The following is a 27286-nucleotide window of genomic DNA, read 5'->3' on the forward strand; positions in this document are numbered from 1 at the left end:
GAGACAGGTTGAATTTAATAACATGTGATAGAACAGGAAGAAATGTAAGGTCCTCCCATTGTCAACTACATAAGAATTATATAGAAGACATGGGGGTCAGTGAAACTCTGCCTTAATAATAATAATAATAATAATAACAACAACAATAATAATGGAAGCTTAAGAGTTTTCATATACAGTGTGATTAATATAAGTATACACTTCAGAGAGACCAAAAATATTTAAGTTGATCTTAGAATATGTTAATTAATACAGAATTATGTATATTATCTAGAATAAAAGAAGAAATATCCTGGTCTATTCTACATTATACTAAATTACAAAAAAAAACAAAACTGTACTTAGCTTTGGATGTCATCACTCAAGAATGATATAGACTAAGTATCTCAATGTACAGTAGTACATATATAGAGTTTTGTGGTGATAGTGGAGTTTGAATCTCTCGAAATTTTACATAAAAATATGCATTTATTGGCATGTGTACTTATATGTGGAGAAATTGCATATATTTTACCAGATTTTCAAAGGGTTCACAGTTCCCAAAGTTGAAGAATCATTGGAAAAAAGAGTGATTAAGTTTGTGTACTGAAATGATGGTGGCTCCCCAAAGAGCTATGACCTGTAATAACCTGGGAATGAGATCTTATTTGGAAAGGGTATTTGATTTGCAAGTTAAAGATCCCTACATGAACTTATCTGGGATAATCAGGGTGAGTTCAAAGTCCAATAAAACCCAGCAACTCCTCTTCTGGTTATCTACTGAAAAATTTGAAAACAGTTACTTGTAAAGATATGTACCCTGATGTTCAGTGCAGTATTATGCACTGTGGCCAAGACATAAAAACAAAGTGTCCCTCAGTAAATAATTGAATAAAGAAAATGTGGTACATATATACGGTGGAATACTACTCAGCCATAAGAAAAAATGAGATACTGTCATTTGGAACGGAGTAGATGGATCTTGAAAATATCATGCTAAGCAAAATAAGTCAGACAGAAGAAAGTCAAGAACCGTATGATTTCACTCATGTGTGAAATATAAAACTGAAAAGGGTGGTGGGGAGGAGTTAGTAAAGGGTAAAGGGGATCAAATATAGGGTGATGGAAGGAGAACTGACTTTGGGTGGTGAACGTACAATGCAATATACAGATAATGTATCATAGAATTGTATACTTGAAACCTATATAACTTTATAAACCAATGTCAACCCAATAAATTTAATTCAAAACAATTTTTAAAATACAAAGAGGAGACACATACAGTGAGGAAAAGGTCGAGCACAGACAGAGGCAAAGACTGGATTTCTGAGGCCACAAGTCAAGGAAGAGCAGGGGCCAACAGAGGATGGAACAGCATAAACCAAGTTCTCCCCAGTACCCTAGAGTGGGTACAGCCCTGCTGCCACTTTCACCTTGGACTTTGGCCTCCGGAACTGTGAGAAAATACATTTCTATTCTTTTATCCACACAATTTGTGGTAATTTATTACAGCAACCTCAGGAAATTAACACAGATGGCTATATAATGTAAGACCACTTTTCATCTATCTATCCAAAAAGAGATGTAAAAACTATGGCTGGTTCACCTGGAGATGACTTTGGAAGGAGCAGGAGAGAGAAGACCAAGAAGTGGGCATTCTAGAGAGATCTCTTGAGTATTACAAAATAACAACAAAAAAGTGTAAAAGTTTAAAAAATGCAAGAGATCTTTCGAACAAAGTTGCCCATAGAGAAAAGGGCAACTTTTCTCAAGTGTTTGTAAACATAGACCTTCACGCTCAGGCTTAACCATTTCCCAGGGCTCTTGTTGTGGAGGAGATAGGCATCATTCAGGTGCATGGCCTGATTGACCCCGAGCCTCTAAGGATGTTCACGTTGTTTTTCCCCAGCTCGCTGGGATATCTGTTTACGATCTCAGAGTGCTCATTTCAGGACTGAACACAAAAATAGGCCCCTGGTCAGTACTGGTGGACTGATTCAGGTTCTTCTTTCCTGCAATGTTGGCAGGAGATTCCTTTCATCTATATTTCTTCGGCCAATCTCCTTGCCATGTGGTCTCTTCCATATGTCAGATGCCAATTTTTAAACATTTCATGTTAGGACTATCCTTTTCCCTCATTTTCTCATTGGAGCCCAGCTAAGACCAGTGGGGTAAAAAGCCCGGAGCAACGTTCAGACATTAAAGTATTCTTCGTATCTCCTTCCATTATTAGTTCTGGGAAGAAAAAAGTTCATTGTGGGCTCCCTCCTGTGAGGCCTAAATGACTGTGACACAGGGTATGTCTTTAGCATAGATCTGGCTTCCCTAACTCTGCTCAATACTGCATCCAGTCATTGATCTTATGAGGAGAGTTCAAGGAAGCTAAGAAAATGACAGAAACACAGCCCAGCCAACTAAGCAGGAGATAAGGACTAATTTAAAGTCAAGCATGTCTCACTCCATTGCATAACTACCCTTAGAACAGATGTTGAAATTCATGCTAGAATCTGTGGAAGTGAGCACTCGGCCGAGAAATTAGGGCAACCATTATCAGAAACCTTATCCATCACTTTGGGGTACTAACCATTGACAAGGTCCACTTAGTTCTGTATTGGGAAAACAGAAAGCCCAGATTACTTTCTAATTAATAATAACGACAATAACTTCCCCATATAGAAGTTTCTCATCCTATGGAAATGTTCCTCTAAAGTTAGTAAGCTCATCACCAATAAAGTAGGTACAGGGTACACATCCCACTTGTAGTAACTTTTGGGGGTGAAGGAAGTGGTTCATAGATCAACCAAATATGAAAACCCAAGAAATGGGCAGGGAAGAGGAACCAAAGACATGGAACATCTCTAATAGGATAATGGGATTCCCAAATCAGGTGCTATCTCTTGAAGGAAGTCTTCTGTGACTGTTTCAGCAACACAGCTCTATTTCCCAGAAGTGCAAACGGTCCTATTATCTCTAGCCCAGAGCTTCCCCACTGTCTGCAGGAGAATCACCTTGAAGGCTTGTGAAACATAGGTTGACCCACCCCCAGACTTTCTGACTAGTGTATTTTAGGTGCCTGATTATTTATAATTCTAAGTCCCCAGGTGATACTGGTATTTCTGGTTCCAGGACCACCCTTTGGGAAACACTGGACTACTTATTGATAATTTCTTAAACTTTTTTGTATCATTGATCAAATTTTTGTCAACCAATTAGAAGGCTCCTAAGTCTGAGAAGGTTTCTTGTATTTCTTGTACTTCATAGAGCCTTTCAACAGTGGTTGCTGGACAAAAAATAGTTAATTGATTATTGGGTGTCAATAAAACAAGACAATTCCTAGTGTGGCTACACCCACCATCTTCCATAGTCCCATTTCTTTGCAATTACCAAGAAGGACAATTTTGAACTTCTCCTTCAGAAATGCATTTCTAGTCCCTCTTCTTAACTTAAAGTATATAGGTGGACAAAAGCAGACTTACAGCTGTGAGTATGTGAAACACAGAGTTTATTCTTGCATTATTATTTATTAATCATTGTATTATTTATTTGTATTATGTAAACCTACTTTTGCCCACCCCTGTATATATTTTTTTTATTCTCATCTGAGGATAGTTTTTAAAATTGATTCTAGAGAGAGAAGAAAGGAGACAGAGACAGAGAAAAACATTGATGTGAGAGAGAAACATCAATTGATTGCTTCTCACATACACCCTAACTGGGGATCAAACTCACAACTGGTGTATGGGATGACATTCCAATCAACTAAGCCACCAAACCAGGGCCCACCCCTGTATTTTTAACCAACATAATCAAAACTATATAATGTGAGATAATGTATAAGAAAATCTTGAGAATCTCAACGGATAACAAATGTTCATTACCATCACCATCATTCTTATTACTGGAACCCCCATGGACACAACCCAAGACCCTGCTCAGCTAGGGTTTTTATTTTCTTTCTTTATTTTTTAATTATTTTTATCAATTTGTTTTTGTTACAGATGTATCTCCTTTTTCCCCCATTGACACCCTCCTTCCCATCCTCCCCGTCTCTTTCCCAGCTTTGTTGTCTATGTCCATTGGATATGCATACATGCATATAAGTTCTGTGATTTATCTCTCTCCCCCCCAACTCCCTCTTGTCTGGGGTTTGTCAGTCTGTACCCTACCTCTATGTCTCTGAGTCAATTTTGTTCATCAGTTTGTTTAGTTCATTATATTTCACAAATAAGTGAGATCACGTGATATTTGTCTTTCTCTGCTTGGCTTGTTTCACTTAGCATAATACTTTCCAGGTCCTTCCATGTCATCTCAAATGATGAGATCTTTCTTTCCTACAACTGCATAGTACTCCATTGTGTACATGTACCACAGCTTTTTAATCCACTCATCTACTTATGGACACTTGGGTTGTTTCCAGATCTTAGCTATTGTAAATAGTGCTGCTATGAACATGGGGGTACATGTATTCTTTCTGATTGGCATTTCAGGCTTCTTAAGATATATTTCTAGAAGTGGGATCACTGGGTCAAATGGAAGTTCAATTTTTAACTTTTTGAGGTAACACTATAGTATTTTCCATAGTGGCTGCACCAGTCTGTATTCCCACCAGCAGTGTACTAGAGTCCCTGTTTCTCCACACCCTCATCAACACTTGTTGTTTGATGATTTGTTGATGGCGGCCAATCATAGTTGTTTCAATTTGCATCTCTCTGATGATTAGTGACGTTGAGCATTTTTTCATATGTCTCTTGGCCATTTGTATATCCTGTTTGGAGAGGTGTCTATTTAGGTCCTCTACCCATTTTTTAATTGGGTTCTTTGTCTTCCTTTTGTTGAGCTGTATGAGTACTTAATATATTTTGGAAATTAATCCCTTATCTGATGCATCATTGGCAATTATGGTCTCCCATATGGTAGGTTCTCTTTCCATTTTGATGATTGTTTCTTTTGCAGTGCAGAAGCTTTTTAGTTTGATGGAGTCCCATGTGTTCATTTTTTCCTTTGTTTCTCTTGCCTTAGGTGTGGTATCAGTGAAAATTCTGCTAGGTATGATGTCTGAAATTTTGTTGCATATATTTTCTTCTAGAATTTTTATGGATTCACAAGTTACATTTAAGTCTTTTATACATTTTGAGTTTATTCTTGTGTATGGTGTAAGTTGGTGGTCTAGCTTCATTTTTTTGCAAGTAGCTGTCCGATTTTCCCAACGCCATTTACTGAAGAGACTGTCTTGAATCCACTGTATGCTCTTGCCACCTTTGTCAAATATTAATTGGGTATATTGTCTTGGGTCAATTTCTGGGTTCTCTGTTCTGTTCCATTGATCTTTCTGTTCTTGTGCCAGTACCAGGCTGTTTTGATTACAGTGGCTTTGAAGTATAACCTGAAATCTGGTCATGCGATCCCTCCTACTTTGTTCTTTTTTATTTTTTTTTTCAAGATTGCTGTGGCTATTTGAGGTCTTTTGGGGTTCTATTATAAACTTTTAAAGTGTTTGATCTAGGTCTGTGAAATATGTCATTGTTATTTTGATGGGGATTGCATTGAATCTATAGATTGCTTTGGGTAGTATGGACATTTTAATGATGTTAATTCTTCCAATCCATAAACAAGGTATGTGCTTCCACTTTTTATATCTTCCTCTATTTCTTTTTTTCATAACATGTAGTTTATTGTGAAGATGTTTTTTACTTGTTAAGTTTATTCCTAGGTATCTTAATTATTTTGCTGCAATGGTAAATGGGATTGTTTTTTTTTTAGTTTCTCTTTCTGTGAGTTCATCAATGATGTATAAGAATGCAACCAATTTCTTGACATTAATTTTGTATCCTGCTACTTTGCCAAATTCATTTATTAGCACTAGTAGATTTTTTATGGAGTCTTTGGGGTTTTCATGTCATCTGCAAATAATGACATTTTCACTTCCTCCTTTCCAATTTGGATCCCTTTTATTTTTTTCTTCAGGTCTAATTGTTGTGGCTAAGACTTCCACTACTATGTTGAATAAGAGTGGTGAAAGTGGGCATCCTTTTCTTGTTCCTGTTCTTAAAGGGGATGCTTTTAGTTTTTGCCCATTGCATATGATGCTGGCTGTAGGTTTTTCATATATAGCTTTTATTGGGTTGAGATATGATCCCTCTATTCCCACATTGCTGAGCATTTTTATCAGAAATGGGTGCTGGATTTTGTCGAATGCTTTTTCAGCATCTATTGATATAATCATATGGTTTTTATTCTTCATTTTGTTTATGTGGTGTATCACATTTATTGATTTGCAAATATTGTACCAGCCTTGCATGCCTGGGATGAATCCCGCTTGGTCATGATGAAGAATTTTTTTGATGTATTGCTGGATCCGATTTGCTAATATTTTGTTAAGGATTTTGGCATCTGTGTTCATCAGGAATATTGGCCTGTAGTTTGTTTTCTTTGTAGTGTCCTTATCTGGTTTTGAAATTAGGATTATGCTGGCCTCATAAAATGAGTTTGGAAGTCTTCCTTCTTCTTGGATTTTTGGAATAGTTTGAGGAGAATGGGTATTAGAAATTCTTTGAATGTTCAGTAAAACTCCCCCATGAAGCCATCTAAGCCTGGGCTTTTGTTTGCTGGGAGTTTCTTAATTACATCTTCAATTTCCTTTGTTGTTATTGGTCTGTTCAAGTTTTCTATTTCTTCCTGGTTCATTTTTTGGGAGGCTGTGTGTTTCTAGCAATTTGTCCATTTCTCCTAGATTGTCCAACTTGTTGGCATATAATTGTTCATAGTATGTTTTGATGATCCTTTGTATTTCTGTGGTGTCAGTTGTTACTTCTCCTCTTTCGTTTCTAATTTTGTTTATTTGGTTTCCCCCTTTTTTTTTTCTTGGTGAGTCTGGCTAACGGTCCATCAATCTTGTTTATCCTTTCAAAGTACCAGCTCTTTGTTTTATTGATCTTTTGAATTGTTTGTTTGTTTTATGGTCTCTATGTCATTTATTTCTGCTCTGACCTTTACTATTTCCTTCCTCCTACTAGCTCTGGGTTTTTCATTCTGTTTACTTTCTAGTTATTTAAGTTGTAGGGTTAGAAAGTCAATTAGGAATTTTTCTTGTTTCTTAAGGTAGGCCTGTAGTGCTATGAACTTCCCTCTCAGAAGGGCTTTTGCTATGTCCCGTAGATTGTGTGTTGTATGTTCGTTTTCATTGGTTTCCAGGAAGTTTTTCATTTCTTCCTTGATCTCTTTAGTAATCCATTTGTTGTTTAATAACATGCTATTTAGCCTCCAAGTGTTTGAATGTTTTTGTGTTTTTATTGTAATTGAGTTCTAGTTTCATGCCACTGTAATCTATAAAGATGCTTGATATGATTTCATTCTTCTTAAACTTGTAGAGACTTTCCTGCACTGCTAAATTTGGCTTTAATATTTTTTTTGTAGAGACTTGCTTTGTGTCCTAACATGTGGTCCATCTTCAAGAATGTCCTATGTGCACTTGAGAAGAATGTATATTCTGTGGCTTTGGAGTGAAATGTTCTGTAAATATCAATGAAGTCCATCTGATCTAGCTCATCTTGTAAGGAATCTATGTCCTTGTTAATTTTTCGTCTAAAAGATCTATCCAGTGGTGTCAGGGGCATGTTAAAGTCACCCACTATGATTGTATTGCTATTGATCTCTCCCTTGAAGTCCTCCAGAAGGTTTTTAATATATTTTGGTGCTCCCATATTTGGTGTGTATATGTTGGATTGATCCTTCTAATATTATGTAGTGACCTTCTCTGTCTCTTATTATGGCCCTCATTTTGAAGTCTATCTTGTCAGATATAAGTATTGCTTGGAAACTTTTTTTCCATCCCTTCACTTTCATCCTGTGTGAGTCTTTTGTTATGAGGTGGGTCTCTTGTAGACAGCATATATATGAGTTGTTTTCTTATTCAATCAGCTACCCCATGTCTTTTGATTGGAACATTTAAGCCATTTACATTTAAGGTAATTATTGATAGATAGTTATTAGTTGCTATTTTAATTTTATGCCTGTGTTTCTCCCCCCCCCCCCCCCCCCCATTTCTTCTTCTTCTTCCAACAGTCCCTTCAGCATTTCTTGCAGTGCTGATTTGGTGGTGGTAAATTCCTTTAGCATTTTTTTTTAATCCATGAAGCTCTTTATTTCTTCTTCAATTTTGAATGATAGCTTTGCTGGATAGAGTAGTCTTGAATTCAGACCCTTGCCTTGCATTACATTGTACACTTCATGCCACTCCCTTCTGGCCTGCAGTGTTTCTATTGAGAAATCAGCTGACAGTCTTATGGGAGCTCCCTTGTAGGTAACTTTCTGTCTCTCTCTTGTTTCCTTTAAGATTCTTTCTTTGTCTTTAATGTTTGCCATTTTTATTATGATGTGTCTAGTTGTCGGTCTTCTGGGGTTCATCTTGCTTGGGACTCTCTGTGTTTCCTGGACTTGTGTGACTTCTTCCTTTACCAGTTTAGAGAGGTTTTCTGTCATTATTTCTTCAAACAGGTTTTCTATTCCTTTTTCTGATTCTTCTCCTTCCAGTACCCCTATAATACAAATGTTGTTACGTTTTGTATTGCCCCACAGCTCTTTTTAACTCTCCTCCTGTTTTTTTAATTTTTTTTCCATTTGCTGCTTTATTTGGATGTTTTTCTCTACTTGTTTTCTAAGTCGCTGATTCAGTCTTCAGCTTCTTCTAATCTACTATTGAACGCTTCTCAGGTATTTTTCATAACAGCTATGTCATTCTTTATTTCCTCTTGATTTTTATGCATAGCTTTTACCTCTTTATGCATAGCTTCTACCTCTTTTTTAAGCTTAAGTAGTTCCCAGTGAGCTCTTCATAATTCTTATTAAGTTGCTTGTCATTCTCACCAAATTGTTTAAGCACCCCTAAAATCGTTGCTTTAAATTCTTTATTTGACAAGTTGCTTTCTTCCATTTCCTGTGGTTCCTTTTCCAATTATTTTTCTTTTTCTTTCCTTTGGGTGTTGTTTCTTTGTCTCCCCATTTTAGCTGTCTGGTAGCTCTATACTCGGTGAGAGATGTTTGAATGTGTAGGCAGCTTACTGTACATCAAATAAGGCTACTGTGCATCCCAGACTATTCTGTTGCGTGTCGCCTCTTGCCTGCTGTGGATTCTGGAGAATTGACTACTGAGGGCTGGTACTGGTGTGTCCTGGTAGGTGCTGCTGCTGGATTGCATGGGCCCCTCTGTAGCTGTGTTCCCCACTGATCGCTGGTGCCACCTGTAGCTGTACAGCTCAGGTCCTGCTGGAGCCACACTCCCTGCTTGCACCTTGGGAAGCTGGGTCACACAGGTCCCTCTGGATCCCTGGTTCTGCACCACTCTTGTGGGCTGCTGGGTCACACAGGCCCCTATGGATCCCTGGCTTCCCACCACTCTTGGGGGTAGCAGTGTTGCACAGACCCCAATGGATCCCCAGGTCCCGCTTCTGGTGACTGGGAAGTGCTACTGCCCAGTGGAGCTCAGCTCTTGCTCAGTCTTTGCTGTAGTTTTTGGGGATGGTCTCAGCTGCTGGTTTGTGCTTCTGTTGCCTGGGGATGGATTCTGCTCCCAAGCCTCTGTTGCTGGGGTTATATCTTGACTCTGATAGGGCTGCAACTGCGGGGGATGGTGCTGGGCTCCCAGCCATTCATGGTTTCTGCAACTGGCACTTTGGCAGCTCCACTACTGTGCCCTGGTCTGTGTTGACACAGAGTGTCCACTGGTCCGATGGTGCCAGGTGTGCTGGTGGGCTCAGGTTGCTGGGCCCTAGCAGCTCCCACTGCCTACTCCCAGGGAAGACCCGGGATCTTCCAAAGTGGTGGGACCTCCCCGCGGCGCAGGGAGAAGCACCCTGAAGGGACCCTTACTGCAGTAGACAGCTGTTCAGTCCACAGCACAGGAATCCCTCTGCTCCGCGGCTCTGCACTGCTCAGGTTTGGTCATCCACCTTCATGTCCACTCACACTCTCACACACTCGCTCACTCTCTCACACACTCACCCTCTCTCTGGTCCTGCCCACCACCATCTTTTCTCTTTTCTCAGCTAGGGTTTTTAATAAATTTTGTTCAAAATCCTTTTTTTCAACATACTGACCTTAAACACTGGGGTTTTGTCTCGCGCGCATGTGTGCATGTGTGCGTGTGAGTGTGTGTGTAACATCTACAGAACCTTAGAGAAAGTAGACACCTCATAAATAAATACAGATGACTCTCTGTAAACAGGTAGCCCATCCTTTAGTGTCCCTGAAGAAATTGCTCCCAACCATAGGACAAAATTAATGAATTCCCTAAGCCATTTCTCACTATATGGATTTTTAAGAAAAAATCAATTAAAATTTATTATTTCTGGTTTTCTTTTTCTTTTTACCTTGCCACATAGGTTTTTTCATAAGATTTTTTTTTTGGTTCTACTGAAGATTCACCTTCTTGAGCTCTATAAACCTAAGAGTCAGTCTCTCTCTCTCTCTCTCTCCCCACCCCCTTCCTCTCTCCCCCTCCCTCTCTCCCTCTCTCTCCCTCTCACTATTTCTCTCTCTTTTTAACTCCTCTGGTACGAGTGTGACTCTGGTCACAGAGTACCATCCTATATTCTTGTGCTGTTGTTTAACTTTTAACATACAGGTGGTTTGGGCATGATAGCAAGAGTACTAGAAAGGAAAGAAAAGACTCATTTTTCCCTAGTCCTCATCTGCCACTAAATTAGCTAGCTGACCTTGAGCAATTCACTTCATCTTTCAAGCTTCGAGAAAATAATTTTTAATCAGTGACATATATACTCAGAGGATGGGATGCAGAAATAATCTAGACAAAATGTGGCCCTTTTAGGACAGCTTCCAAGAGTTTATTTTCTTTCAATCCCTATGTATACCTCCAGGAGTACAAGCTATCTATCTCCTGGTGACCCCATACAGAAAGGATTTATCTTGAGTCATTCATCTTTGTCTTCACTGGAATTTCTTTCATAAAACAGATGCTCAATAAATAGTTCTGGGTTGATAATGGATAGAATTAATCTATCAAATCATTCACTTCTTCCAAAATTGGGGTAATAGCTTTATCTGCCCTTATTTCTGGGCCAAAGAGCATGGCTGAGTTGTGTGTCCTTTGGGGTTTAGAAGGACAAAAACAAGCTCAGGAGAAAATAGCAGCAGCTTCACTGCCCCTGATTATTCTGAACTGTGCTAGGATTTCCACAAACAACTGTGATTTTCTAGGACCCTAAATAACACAGCTTCTCTAATCCACTATCCAGACCTGGGTTAGCCTTGTGGGGAGGGGAGCAATTAATTTGAAGGAGGAAGCTGGTTCACAAAAATAAAAGATTTTATTTGCATTCCATACACACAGAGGGTTACCTACTCATTAATTAAATGATTTCAAAGGGGATCTTGGTATATAATTGCTATAATTTAGGTAGAAACAATGCCACACTAAAAATAATTAGAGGAGTAGGCTCTGTAAAGATGTTTTTCTCTTTACCAGAGAGCAGTTCTGGGTCAGCTGATTTTCTCCTGCATAGTAATCTGGTTCTTTTTCCCCTCTCTAATTACATCAACTTTCACACATAGGTAGCAAAGCTGAGAGAAGTTTCAAGGAGCGAGGGGTTGACCACAATCCTTCAGAGAAGACAAGGAGAGGAGTCATTACTAGGAAGCCACTGGAAATGTATAGAAGAAGTATCAAACAGTGCCTAGACAGCGAGACAAGGAGGCCTTCACTGCAGACTGCCTTTTGTGGGAACATGTGAATGAACTCAACGAGGATAACGTCGTATTGTCAATGACCTGCCTCAGACCTGTCCCTGTCCCATATCACCCTCCATGAGTCCAGCTCTGCCTCGTGAGCTCTTCTATCCACCAACTTTCCCGTCTTTATCTGCCTAAAGAAACAGGAAGCAGGACCAGGCCAAAGCTGACTCTATCCATTCCTTCCCGACTTCCTTCTTTCTGTAGTTATCTCAACTGAATTATCCATCACCAGGCAAGTAAACTTTGCTTCAGTAGAGACTCAGTCCTCAACTTGGTCCTGTCTCTTGACCCCCAGCCCCACACGCAATCCTTTTCAACTAAACATCTACAAAATCTCTCACATTCACCAGCTCCATCTGCGTTTCATTTCCATGTCCTGATAATAGTAAAGGCTATTTACTATTATGATTATCATGTGCCAGGGCTCTGCTAAATGCTCGCAGCCATTATCATCCTGAATCCTCCACACAATGCCCTGAGAATCCGAGGTACAGTGATTTCAGATGAGGATATTGGGGCTTCCTGGGCTCAAGATACTGGCTGAGCTGGGATTCAAGTTGACATTCATGTGAAACAAAAGCTCTTACTTGCTGCACTTCCTCCTGCTGAAGACTGTAATCCACGTTCTCACCAGCTCTTGCTTCCTCACGAATTTTACTTGTTTAGATCAAATAGCCATCTTCATGAGACTTATCCTCCACCTCCTATCAGACAGTTGGCTTAAAGCATTATTCCAATGACCCTACACCTGCACAGAAACTATGGTTCTAGAACTAGCATTCCATTTCCAGTCTGGACCTCACATTTCCTTCTAGACTTTTATTCCTTCTTCCCTCTTTGATCTAGCCAAACTGTCTATTTCTCTTTGTACAGATGCCTACTCTACATAGACACTTGCACACATGTGCGTGCACACACACAGGTGCTAGGGATAATAGCTGCGAAACATTTAGTAGACTCCCCGGCATGCATATCACACACACACACAAACACACACATTTTTTATTCACATCTTGTTTTTGCCATGCTCCTTACTAGAAATATCCTCCTCTAGTCTCTGCTTGCCTCAAGCTCATCTCAAGTCACTGCGTAAATACTAGCTCCTCTCAGAAGCTATCCTTAGGTATCCCAAGGCTAAGTGATCGCGCCCTCTTCTAAACTTTGAAACCCTGTATAAACAGATGGTGGTCTCCCGCAGAAGCAGAGGTCTTTCCTTAGCTGCACTAGTCCTTTGCACCAGGACCACCATCTTCTCCTTGTCTTCCTCTCGCTTCTTTAAGTGTACTTCTTTCCTCCTCTTCCTCATCTCGCCTCTGACTGTCCTAACTTAAGCCTTCTCCTTCCCTGTTCCTGCTCCTGACCTTGGCAATCCCATTCATTTCTGCACCATCAACTATGATGTAGAAAACCCCCAAGGTACCTACTCTTGTCCTTGAACTCTCACAAGATTTAATCAGGAATATCATGCTATAAACTTTGATTTTCATTCAAAGGCCTCCTTCACGTACGTAGTATCATCTCCTGCCACGCCCACTGTTACTTGTGCTCAAATAGAATTCCAAGCGTTCCACTGAAACAAGCGTAATTTCCTAGTGTCTGCTTTTCCTCTGCTTGAGATGCCGGTCCCCACATCTATCGTGTCCAGGGCCTACCCATTCTCCAAGTCTCAAGTCAAACAATGGCAGCAATTTCTAGTTGGGGAGGGGTGATGGAAGGGAAACATTTTCAATTCTAAATATTTCATAGTGATGATTCCGATTTCCTCTTTAAAAAACACCACCACTCCTAAATAACCCAGGATTTTATTTATAAACATATAAGGTGTTTCCCTTTATCTATTTTCCTCCTCATCATTTCAAATTTTTGATCTAATTATACCATTTAGAGGAAACATTATCTCAGTGCTATCAGCCCTGTGAAATTAGTACAGAGTTTGTGTGTGGTCCGGTAAATGATCAATTATTAAAAAAAATATGTACTAAATATTTGCTTTAAAAGTGTGTATTCTATATTTGTTGAGAGGAGGGTTATATAAAGGTCTTCTAAATGAAGTTTACTAATAGTATTATTCATATCCAAAATCATACTAACTTTTTGACTTCTGGGTCTATTTGTTTTCACAAGAAAGTTAGCAGAATATTTCCCTAAGATACTGAAATCTTTCATTTCTCCATGTGTTTTGTTTGTAGGTTCTTGTATTATGTAACCACAGCATTCTAAGGGTTTTGAGATCATTCTAGAATCTTGAATTATTCTTTTTAGTTTCAATGGAAATGATAACGTTTCTATGCCCTCCATGATACTTTTCCCTCAATTCTTTTCCTTCCGCCAAAGAAAATATATCCCTTTCCTCTGCATTTTTGCAGCATATTTTGAGTATTACCTTAGCACTTCCATAAGTATCAAAATTCATAGAATATATACATAAGTGACTTACCTTCCTTGCTAAATTTTAAGCTCTTAGACGTTTGCAACTTACATACACAGTGCTCTACACATCATAAGTGCTTGTCATTTATTGATTGCCTGAGAATAAGTAGAATAAAGTAGTCAATCACAAATGTGTTGGCATCAGACAGAAGAGATTTGAGCCCCAATCCTAGATCTATGGAAAGTTCTTTAAACATATGAACTAGACTATTATTTCTTCATGTGCAAAATGAGAATAATAACAATACTTAACAGAATTATGAAGTTTCGATGCATTGTATGTTTATAATTTGTAGTATAAATTTAAAAAATAATTTAAAATTATTATTTTTATATAATAGCACTTGACTATAATAATTTATGTCTGCTGATGGATGCCTAAGAATTTTGTGGACAGATAGTATGCCTTATGCTTTAATAGTTCTATGACCTCTACTTCAAATTTTCAAAACAGTAGATAGTCTACTAAAAGTCAATCAAATAACAATAATAATCAGAAAGATCAATATTAGTAAGAATTTATTGAACACTTATAGCATGCTAACCACTTTGCATGAATTATCTTACTTCATTTATCATTCCTATTTAACGAAGAAAATGAAGCTCAAAGAAGTTAAATAATTCATCTAATAACACAACACAGCAAGTAGGTTCTGGAGCCAGGAGTGCAACTTAGGTGGTTGCTGCTCATGTTATAACACAGTTCTCAGCACTGTGTTTCTAGAAAGGCTCAGACCCATTTCAAGGGTATGACTCATTAGCAATCATTTGTGCATTTTGGTACCTTGGTACTCTGGGACAGCCTCTTAGCTCTAGCTCACAATAGGCTGTGGGCACAAAAGGCAGAAAAACTATGGAACAGATAAAACTGAAAGCACAGTTGGAGAGAGGAAGAAAAGAGAAATCAATAGAGATGTATCTACAGAGCTCCATTTATGGCTCCATTTGTCTTAAGGTCTAAAGCATCTAATCTATGGGGAATAACATACTTGAACATGAACTATGATGATCTTATTGACTTGTTCTCTAGTTGAGAGTCCCTAAGGTATGGAAAATAATAATAATAATAATAATAATAATAATAATAATAAAGTCTTGGTGCTGGAAGGTCCTTAGGGATGAACCTTTGGCCTAAACCTTTCATATGCTGGCTGGGGAAACCAAGGCTCAGGTAAGGTAGTGACCTGGTCAAGATTACAAAGAACAAGAACCTAACTCTTCTTACTACTCTTTCTACTACATGGGAAACCTTTGCAGACTGCAGGTAGAACCATGGTACCCCATAAATGACAGTAGTGTCATGAACAATAGCTGGAGGAATGCAGAGTAGAAAAGTGATCACATCTGGGGCTACAGTTCACCAAGGAAAGCTTCAACAAAAACCCACTCTCTGTATTTTTCTGGAATTTCTTCCAGGTTCCTGTATCAAAAGGATGTTCAGGACCTTCCAAACTCTAGCCTGCCTTTCTAGAATGACAGATGTGTGCTACCAGTTTTTACTGAGAGGGGATTTTCTTTGATGTGCTAAGAGGTGACATTCCCCTGAAGAGTCTTTCTCCCTTACTCTATTGGATCAAATGAGTTTTCAGAATGACCTAGACAATGACATTTCCTGGTCCCTTGAGAAATGATCCTGCCTCCCTCCAGCGATAACTTAATGTTCTTATCGAGCCCATATATGCTAGGGTGATGGAGTCTAAGTTGGGCTTTGCTAATGGCTGGCAAGCTGGAGGGCAAGCACAGACCTTCAATGTATGAGTGAGGGAGAAGCCCTGCGAATGTCAGGGCAGAAGAGTCCCCCGTGGGTCCAGGTGTCACTTCCACACCGCATGTAGATGAATATGCTCCAAATCAAATGCTCTGCGATGACTCAGTCTGGCTGCCTGCAATCTCCTCCGCTGACACAGTGGATTTATTTCTCATTCCTCTTAGTAAACAGCTAAACCCACTGTGGATTCCACTGAGTCACACACCATCTCCTCCACCACCTCTGTCCAGGACTCAGAATTAGCCATTGTCAGGAGATGACAAATCCCAACCCGGTCTTTTTCCCCAGCCTCAACTCCTTTCATGGGACAGATGTCATTAATTTGAGAGAAAATTCTTAGAAACCTAGAAAACAGTTCTGCAATGCCTGCAGATTTATGATGAAGTCATTCCACAAAAAGTCATAGGTTACTTTGCTATAATTAAATCTTTCATTAATTTTTAAAATATACAATAACTTATAAATGCATCATAAATTAACCAGATGACCTTGAAGAAGTTATTTAGAGCACTGTTTCATCAGAAGCCACTATCTAGCAACTTTCTGAATTTTTACTCTGTGAGTGAGACGTATGTCCTTTTTCCATTCAGTAGCCTGTGGATTTGTGATGATTTAGTATTCATGTACTCAGCGTATCAGGTGGTCATGGAAGGAATGGTGGGTAGTTAAGGTTCTCCTTTCCTTTAGGTGACAACCTCAGAGGTGTATAAGGGTGACCCACACAACCACCCAGTTAATGCAGCACCCTTTATTTCAATAACTGGGAAATACTTATTTTTATGTCTACATTTTGATAAATGGTTTCCATTTTCTCATTTTAACAAGAATGCTTTCTCATTATAAAAATTTTGAAACTATAAAAATCTATACATGAGAAAATTGAAAACCCTCCTGGAGGTAACCACTTTTAACATTCTGACACCCCGTTCCAATCACCGAAAGTTCTGATCTTTCTCAGGCGAGATAGTCAATCATATGAAGCCGTGGTCGAGATTAGAATCTTTGGAAATTAGAGAAACTCTAAGGTTTATGGTAGTATCTTTTCTCTCTCCTTCTATTTTCTTTACTTTTCCTTTCTCTTTTCTTCTCCCCTCCTCTCTCCTGGACTATGCTAGAATTTCCACAAAATAAAACTGATTTGCTGGGACCCTAAATAACATAGCTTCTCTAATCCACCTCTCCCTTCCTCTTCCTCCTTCTTCTCCTACCCCATAGTCCTTTCCCTCTACCAATACCACTAAAATCTCAGAATTGGATGATACAACAGAGTCCATGAACACCAGAACTGAAATAAACCTCAAAAAAACTGGTCTTCCTTCTGTAAGGTATATCAGGGGTTTTATAATACAGTGATACCTCGGTTCTCGAACATAATTCATTCCAGGAGGACGGTCGAGAACCAAATTGTTCGAGAACCGAAGCAATGAAACCCAATAGGAAATAATGGAAACTGGATTAATTTGTTCCAAGCCCCAGAAAATGCCTATTTACTGGCCTAATTTGTATATAATATGTAGAAAAACATAAGTCTCAACAAGAAATAAAAGTGTACAGTATGTCTAAGGGTTAAATTCAGTGTAAAGCGTGACTCTCTCCACAAAGCGTGACTCTCTCCACAAAGCGTGACTCTCTCTCTGCACTCACACTGATGCCGCAAGCAAGGCGCGCTGGGCCGAATGAACGCCATTCGGCTCAACTCGGCTCATCTCGGAAGTTCGAGTTCCAAATATTTGTTTGGATTCCAAGACAAAAGTTTCTCGAATCTCCTGGTCGAATACCGATTTGGTCGAAATCCGAGGCGTTCAAGAACCGAGGTATCACTGTACAAACTTCCCATCAACAGAGATCTTGTTTATGCCCAAACCCAACTCCTAGAGTACTTAGGACAGTACCTACCTTGTAGTGAACACTCAATACAGTGTTTAATAAAGATCTAATAAATGTCCTTGATGGGGGGAACTTGATACATGTAGACCCCTGATCCCTTTTTAAAATATCCCTGTAAAAGTCCAGTCCTCTCTGAAAGGTCTGGGCTTCCCACTCTTGCCTTCCTTGCCTCTTGCTTCCACTGACCCTCTTTTCTGCTCCCAGGGAAGCAGCTGCTGAGAACAGATTTCAAACCAAAGCAGCAAGAGCAGTGTTCTGGAAAGGTCAGCCATCAGCGGCCAGCGTTGCAGCCTCCAGAAATGCAGACCACATTGCTGACTACTGGCGCATACCCATGCCTCCCGAATGTTTCCCACTAGGGTGTAGATGGGACGAGTGCTAAAGGAGGTCAGCAGTTCCTGGGGGATTGCATTGAGCGAAAGTGAGACATGAACTAGACCTTAATAGAAACAGGCAGGGGATCAATAGCACAGAATCTTGCAAGTGGAGCCGTGTTAGTTACATGATACAATCATTAGTGAAATGGTGGGAGGAGGCAGGGATGGAAAGACTTGGAAATATGTACTGGGGGAGGGGGAAGGGAGGACAGCAAGGCATGGGAACTGAAGAGGCAAAAGAAAGAAATCATTCTATGTCCAAACAACTTTGATTCTTTTCTCAAAACTTAGTAAACGCCATGAAAGCTCCAAGCCCATGACAGTGGGGTAGCAGTTGTGGTCTGCAGACCCGTGTAGGTGAGTTGGGAGATGAAGGAGACGCTAAGAGAGAGATGCAACAGGGTGAAAATAGATGTTCAAGATGGCACTTAAGGGAGGACACTAATTAAAAGATCTCTAAGAGAGGAGCCTAAGGAGGGACACTTGGTTTTCCTACTTCATTAATCCTCGCAGTCTCCTACTTTATGTCAAATCCTGAACCAAGAGCTAAAACCATTAAACGAAAAGCATAAAAGTTATACTTTTCCCTTAAATAATTTGCAGTCCCATAGTATTACTCACTCACCATATGTCCACTGATCACCCGTGAGCACAAGCCTCCATGCTCAGTGCTATGGGGGACGATGAATTAAGACAGTTGCACTTTAATCCTTACCCACTAAAAAAGACCTTATATTCTCACTGCAAAGATGACTGATGTGTGGAAACAATCGGGAAACTCCAAAATGAAGGTGACAATGCCAATTCACCATGACTCCACGATTTTACTTGTAGGTGTATAGCTCGGAGGACTCATATTCCTGGAGGTTCTTCTACAAAGATACGACAGTACTGTTTGAGTAATGCAAAAGCAGAAACAACCTAAATGGCCATTGATAGGAGAATGGAGAAATATGCATATTCATGTCACGACAGAATTCTAAGTAGCACTGAAAGTGTCTGGACCAGATGGATATACCCAAAGATAGATACTATTGAATGACAGACACATGTGAAAAAATGATAGCATTTAGGTAAACTATGCATTTATAAAACATTTAAAGCAATATCACTTACATGTTTATTAAAAATTAAATATGCACTAAATGTATCAACACATGTATTAGAAGAATATACATCAAATTCATGGCAGCCATTGATCTATGTAGGGTGTAAGGATAAAAGGTCTGGAAATGGCAATACTAAGAAGACTACCTCTACTTGGCATGCCCTGCACATTTAAAAATCTGAAGCCAAAGTGACAACACATTAGTATTCATTAATTCCTAGTAGTTGGAACACAGGCGTGTGTGATACTATTCTTTGTATGTAAGTACATTGTTAAAACTTTCAAAAAGAACCTTAAGAAACACAACATAGCTATGAAAGTGTGGATGTAGAATTTATATTAAGAATTACACATTAAAATCTTTTTTCCTTCTGCATTTATGTGTTTATTTATTTTTATGAATTTATTTTTGTTACAGATGTTTCTTCTTTTTTCCCCATTGACACCCTCTTCCTCATCCTCCCCACCCCATCCCCAGCTTTGTTGTCCTTGTCCATCAGTTATGCATACATGCATATAAGGTCTGTGGTTTATCTCTTCCTTCCCCCCACCTCCTCTTCTGAGGATTGTCAGTTTGTACCCTACTTCCACATCTCTGGGTCTACCCTGTTCCTCAGACTGTTATGTTCATTATATTCCATAAGTAAGTGAGATCATGTGATATTTGTCTTTCTCTGCATGGCTTGTTTCGCTTAGGATAATATTCTCTAGGTCCCTCCATGTCATCTCAAATAATAAGAGATCTTTCTTTCTTACAGCTGCATAGTACTCCATTGTGTATATGTATCACAGGTTTGTTATCCATTCCTCTACTGATGGATGCTTAGACTGTTTCTAGATCTTAGTTATTGTAAATAGTGCTGCTCTGAACATAGGGGTAAATATATTCTTTCTGATTAGTGTTTCAGACTTCTTAGGGTATATTCCTAGAAGTGGGTTCACTGGGTCAAACGGAAGTTCAATTTTTCATTTTTTGAGGTAACACCATAGTGTTTTCCATAGTGGCTGCACCAGTCTGCATTCCCACCAGCAGTGTACTTTGAGTCCCCTTTTCTCCACACCCTCGCCAACACTTGTTTGATGATTTGTTGACGGCGGTCATTCTGTCAGGTGTGAGGTGGTACCTCATTGTTGTTTTAATTTACATCTTTCTGATGTTTAGTGATGTTGAGCATTTCTTCATATGTTTGTTGACCATTTGTATGTCCTGTATATCTTGTTAGCTCCTCTGCCCATTTTTTAATTGGGTTCTTTGTCTTCCTTTCGTTGAGTTGTATGAGCACTCTATATATTTTGGAAATCACATTAAAAATCTTATAAGAGCCAGGAGGCTAACTTAAATGAACAATGAGTGAGCTGAAGCAACAGAAGCAGATGCATGCATGTCGGGTAAGAGATGGGGCAAGAGACAGCACATCCAGTCGCAAGGGGCAGCTACCATGCAGCTCTAGCAGGTTGGTAGACGGTGGCCATTTGGGCTCAACATTGCTAGATATTTCTGACTTTGCAAAGTTTGGCTCCATGATAAAAAAAAAAAGTGCAAACCAAACTAAATATACCTGTGAGCCAAATCCTGAGGTTTAAGATAGGAGTTCAATAAAGGAAAATGAGGATGAGCTGGACAAATGGAGGGCTTCCTGAAAGAGGTAGGATTCGTCTGGGTTCTGGGTCGGAAAGGAGAACACTCTCAGGCCATGTCAAATGGTTTTTCTTTTCAACATTTCATAAAAGGGCGCAATTGGAGAAGTCATTTATGATTAGGGGAAGTTTTTCAAAACTTTGTCAACATTTTTAGTGATATTTGTAACATATCGACAATGAATTAAGCTCCACGGGCACTGTTGTTCAGGGTCTGCAAATGACAGCTCACGGGACAGATCTGGCTATCTGTTTTGGATGGCCTAAAAGCTAACAATGGTTTTTATATTTTAAATGCTGAGTGTATGTGGGGTGGGGGGGTGCAAATGAAGAGCAGTATTTTATGACATGCGAAACTGAGAAATGCAAATGTCAGTGTCTACAAGCTGATGCCCACTCATTATGTATTGTCTACGGCAGCTCTCACACTGCATCTCGGGAGAAGGTGCGATAAAGACCCTGTGCCCAGAAAAAGTTTGCTGATCACTGCTCTGTCTGCCCACAGTTCTTCCCTGCAGATGGCCCATTTCGTAATCATTAGACTGTGGAGACTACAAACACCTCTAATGTCACTTGACTGAGGTTATTGAACTTAATTCTCACATCCAGGTGAGAACACCTGAGCTCAGATGGAGGGTAAGTAGAGGCATGTAGGGTCACAGTCACGGTGAAGTGGCAACCTCAGCACTGTTCCTGGAACATCGATCTCCAAACCCCTGCCCTAAGCCACCACCATCCCCACACTGCAACCCACTGGGCAAAATAAACTGTCAAGTCCCAGGTCCCTGCCAGCCTCCAGGACATCCCGGTGTCATACGAAAATTCCCGTGCGGGCACACAATTGGCTTTTGTGTTCCTTGACAAATGACAGTGGGCCTCTGAGTGGACGGCAGGTCTGACGACATCCTGAGAATGTGAACCCAGCAGCCCGCCCGAGAGGCGATGACTGGGGAGTTCCACTGGATTCGCCGATTTCTCGAATCACTTTGAGCAAAGTCAAGTCAGGCTCCTCCAGCAAACAGCAGAGAATTGGAAAACAGATCAATGGAAACAGCACCGGTTCCTTGCCAATGACATTACTGAATGCAGTGACTGGAGGCTAAACAATGCATTTAGGCCCAGGCTGGGGCTCCGCTGCGCTGAGGCAGTATCTAAGGGCGCGCTCCCTGCTGAGCAGGTGGTCCCAGTTTCTGAAGTGGAAAGAAGGTCTTGGCTGTTTTTCATTTGTGTGTGTGTTTTTATTTTTGCTTTTTCTTTAAACCTCTCCAGCTTTGGGGTTTGCACAATTTCTAGGCAACATTTTCTGTCTCCCCCTTCACTTTGGCTATTCGTTCTACTGGCGGATTGATGGTGAGACTGGATTGTGCAGAGAGTTGGCCAGGCAATCGGCCCCAGACATGCGGAAAGAATCCCTAACCCCTCCCACCTTTCGCTCTCCCCTCTGCAAACCAGGCAGGGTCCTATGCTCCAGTTCGCTCCCACAGTCTCACAGCTGCAAAGACTCTCTCCTCTTCCTCTCTACGCAGCCTTTGTAGCTACTCTGCCTTCAATCGCTTCTTAGCTACCCAACGACAGCCACAATCTGAGCCATCCCTTCCCATTTAATGGTTCTCCAGTTCTTTCTCATGTTTGTCATATCTTCCCAAAGGAGTATGTGTGGCCTTGCTGTGACATGGTGTCTAGCAGCACCGTGGACAGTCACCCATACTGAGTAACTAACAGCCTGACCCTCTCCCCACACACATCGGTCCTTCAGGAACTGAAGAAACCCTGCAGAATTCTAGCACTTTTCCTCAAATTTCCGCTCCGAGCCTGAAGTTTGAGATTCACATCCCTCGCTCTCATTCTGCCTCTTACAGAGCATGTGAGCTGAGCACTTCACTTCCCTGAGCCTTGGTGTCCTCCTCTGCCCGAGGATGGCGATCTGACTACCTGGCTGATCGTTGGGAGATTTCAGTGAAATCAGGTTTGAGAAAGTGCTCAACGAGATGCCCGGCCAAGGAGGGCGGGTGTGGAGCAGACACAGGTTGGCTGCCGCTCACTCCTGGGAAGAAGTGTCTGCTCGTTCTTCCAGGAAAACTGTGCCTCTTCCTTTTGGGGATTTTTTTTCCCTGAAGGTTGCTATGTTCTCCCCAGCCTCTGTAAAAGATCAGCTAAATTACAGCTAACTGCTTCAAACATTTCATATCAAGAAAGAATTTCAAACGTAGCTTTGAGCATGCAGGAGAACTATATTTTTCCATCTGATTTCACATCTAAGCTGAGCAAAACAGAGCTTTCTGTAAAGTGCTAATCTGGGGGCAAGCTTTTCAAGAAACAGAGAAGCCCAGGGGTCTCACAGGCACCAGCATCTCCTCACTGCCTGCGATGGCAATAGGCCCTCCGCCTTGTCAATCATCTCGCCCTGTCGTCTGCCTTAAGTAATAAGAATGGTCACATTTCACTGTGAATTAGGCTAGACTAGATGGTTTCTGTCAAGGTTACCAAGGAAATGTTGAAATGATAACATCTGAAAAGACAGCGAAAAAGGAGCAATAAAAGTAAGCAAACCCCATGCCTCAAGCTGGGGACTTTCTCCCACCCAGATTTCCCTGCAGAGCCGCGGTGTTAGAAGGTTTCACACTGCTGAGTGGTGGCCTTCGGGAGGAGTGGACGCTGGGGAAATCAGAAGCCATTCCCAGGAGGGTCCTCGTTCTCCAGCTGCCCACTGTGCCCACATGCCTTCCAGCCCCTGCTGCATCACCCTGACACACACCTCTGCACACAGACACCCACACCTGGCAACTACGGATTCTGATCACAGCACTTCAGAATCTCTAGGATGCACATCTAAGATGCTGGAGCCATGGGCCAGGGAAGTCACGGCAATCAAAACACTGGTAAGATTATTAGGACCATATGCGGCACTGGTTAATTCATTCACCTATTCATTCCATCCACATATACTGTTAAATCCTCAGTGCTGGCACACACCTGCTAAAGATATGGTGCTCAAAGAGCAGGATGCACAAAGATCCTTTCTCATGGGAACGTAAATCATGTCCATGCGTGTGTCCATGCATACGCACGTGTGTCTGTTGGTCTGTAGTGAGGGGGGGATGAAGGTGGAGGAGAAGGTACTAAACAAACAATGCCCTTTTTACTAATATTTATTGTCTGAAAAGTTTTCAAGGGATACATATATGGGGCCTGAATAGCATATAGCTTGCGGACCCAAGCTCATCTGGTGGGTTAAGGAAGGGGTGCTTACTTAGAATATGTCTTGAAAGCTCTTTAGAAGGGTGGTTGTTTGTGCAGGGAGGACAAGCGTGTTCCAAGCAGGTCTATAGGCAAACGCCCTGGGACAGGAAGGCACCAGTGGTTCAGAGAATGGAAGCCAGAAATGAGGTCCCAGACACGCGGCCAGTGTGGGTATCTGTAGGCCATCCGACGAGTTTGGATTTGATCCTGAAGGCGATGGAAACACCTCCAGGGGTTTCTAGAAGAGGAGCGGTGTTTCCATACCTTCAACTGTGAGAACATCAGTCTGGATGCAGGTCATGTCTTCAACATAAACTAAGGCCCTTCACAGTCTCAGCTCTTAACACCCAGCCACACGTACTCTTTCGTGGTTCCTTCCTTTCTTTGTGTTCTGTCATTTGCCTGGAAATAATTCATTCTCTCAAAACAATAATTACTGACATCCTGTTGTGTGCCAAACCCCGTTAGGCACTGAGGCCACAGCACTCAGCAACACTGTTGCAAAGCTGTGCTTTCTTCAAGCTGACATTCTGTTCACCCTCCGCCAGTTTGCCACTGAACTGCTTGCTGCAGGGACTTCAGACCAACCCGACGCCACCCTGTGCATGCGCGAGGTTGCACTTGCCTCTGCTCACACCCCAGGATATAACCAGGGCTCCTTGAAGGTTAGAGTAGCCCGACTCCTCACAACACATCAGCCTAAGAGCTCAGTAAGGTAGACAGAATTGGACTGACCTCTTTTACATCCCCCGAGATGGTCTAAAACGTATTAGAAGCTTATGTTTTTTAATGAATAAAGTGTGTATTAGGGGCTCTCCAGAGAAACAGAATAAACAGGACATGTGTGTGTGTGTGTGTGTGTGTGTGTGTGTACAAGTTCCAAGATATTTAGGGTGAGTTGGCAAGCCAAACACCCAAGAGAGCCAATGGTGGGGTTCCAGTCTGCAGGCTTGAGGCCAAAGGAGAGCAAATGTTTCAGCTGGAGTTCGAAGGCAAGGAAAAACCATGTCCCAGTTCAAAGGCAGCCAAGCAGGAGGACGTTTCTTTGGCTGAAAGAAGGGACAGCCTTTGTTTTCTATTCCGTCCTTCACCTGATTGGGTGAGGCCCACCCACCGTAGGAGAGGGCAATCTGCTTTCCTCAGCCTATTCATTTGAATGTGAATCTTATCTCAAAGCACCATCCCGGAAACACCCAGAACACGGTTTGACCAAATATTCAGGCACCCCAGGGCCCAGTCAAGTTGGCACATAAAATTAACCATCACAAACTGTTAAACATTTAAATCCTCCCACTGAAGATGACAAGATAAGGCAGGAAAATCTTACAGTGAGCGTGTGAGCCCTGTTTTCTTCTTGACCACAGCTGAGCCAGCATGGGGTTGGCAGTGAGGGGAGGGGACAGAAGGACAGCTAACATCATTAGTAAGCTTCCGGCTAAGTTGCAGGTTAGGCATTTTCAGAAATTGCCGCTTGACCATCCTTTCAAAGCTCACCTTCTGGCTGTGGGATGAGCCCTGAAAAAGCTTTCATACTAGAAAAATCTGGCCTTGAATAAAGAGTTAAAAACAGGTAGCCCGAATGATTTATACTTGGGTAGATGACTGCTTCCAAATGCATCTTAATTTCATGAAAGGACAAATACCTCCCCGTCCCAAATCTTATATAAGAAAAGAATGCGCTGTTCTAGGCATTTAAAGTATCACAATGAGCAAGCAGAAGCGGGGGCAGACACCCCACCATGCTCTTGAGGAGCTGCGGTGGGGAGAAGAGGAAATAGGATTGCTGGCTAGTCTTTTCAGTAAATGGTTTGGCCCTAAGGTCAATCTCCCTCACGCCCATGTGACCGGCTAAACTCTATCTGATTCTGAGGGGGGAAAAAGATTAATATTAAAGATTGGATGAACAGAGAATTTAAGCGGTGGCCTTAAATTTGCTAGGGAATGCCAGGTCATATAGAAATTAGAGGCCATGCGATATTGTCCAAAGTGATGCCCAAGAGAAGCGTGCAATGAGTGCAAACAGGCCTCGTGGAAGAGAAGGCAAGGAAAAGCACATTGTGAGATGAGGAGAAGCCAGAATAGAAGGAGGACCAGTAGGTCTGTCTGGAACAGAAACGGGGATACCTGAGTTCAGGCCCAGGCACGTCTTTGCTGCCCAGGACGCTGGGACATGCCCGGTTTGGATACGAGGGGCAGCCACGGCTGCCTTGATAAGCTGAGGCAGATGGCACAGCCCTCCCGGACGCACGCACCTCGCCTTCCAGAACGCAGACTCCAATACTTAACTCGCTCACGCCCAGGGCAGAGGGAGTTGTGGAAAAGATTTTATACCTAGTGATTCAGTGAAGGATGGGAAATAATTTTGGAAGTGTCAGCTCATGGTCACAGGTTCTCCTGCAAAAAGATGGTGGTTTTCCTAGGATTCCATTCACTTCCTGGATTTCACAAGAACAATTTTTAATCTGTTAGCAGAATATTCTGGGTAACATGCCATTTTTATATCACATTGATTTAGTGTATAAACATGCAAACTCTGAGAGAACAGGAGTGTCTTTCTTATTTTTTCATCAAGAACAGTATCTAGCATATAACAGGTAGTACCAATTTCTTTTTCTTTGTTTTTTTACAGTACAACTTTATAAAGATCTTTCCAGGACCCTAAACCCTTGGGATTTCTCTCTTATCTCTGTTGTCTGTCTGTGTGTATGCACACACGTGTGTGTACATGTCTATGTACACAGTTACATACATAGTCACTACACATATATCTGTATATGCACCTAATCATTTGTATTTTAGAAAAAAATTAAATTGTTACTGCCTTTGAACATCTAGATTTCAACTAATACTTATGCTACATATTGTTGTAGTATATCCACTAGTAATAAAGCTTTAGACTCTGAGCATTAATGATATACTCTATCTTAAAGACTGTTTATGTTGTACAGATAAACTTGCATAAAACAGTGTCAACACTTAAAATGGTTTGACAGCTTAATAATAGAGTCGACTTGTTATTATGGGAGTTGAGGAGGTGGGGGGTGGTACCAACTGCTGTAGGATCACCATAATGATCCCCCTTTACCCCCACATACATCCATGCACACGAACACA

At 41.1% G+C, this 27286-nt stretch overlaps 1 protein-coding gene across 1 annotated transcript in view; it reads right to left on the bottom strand.

Annotated features, from left to right (window-relative positions):
* SORCS3 (sortilin related VPS10 domain containing receptor 3) overlaps positions 1 to 27286 on the bottom strand; it is a 549191-nt gene that overhangs the window by 53183 nt on the left and 468722 nt on the right. The gene's annotated exons all lie outside the window — the stretch shown is intronic.

The sequence above is a fragment of the Molossus molossus genome, unplaced genomic scaffold (assembly GCF_014108415.1).
Source record: "Molossus molossus isolate mMolMol1 unplaced genomic scaffold, mMolMol1.p scaffold_m16_p_17, whole genome shotgun sequence".
Taxonomy (NCBI): Eukaryota; Metazoa; Chordata; class Mammalia; order Chiroptera; family Molossidae; genus Molossus; species Molossus molossus.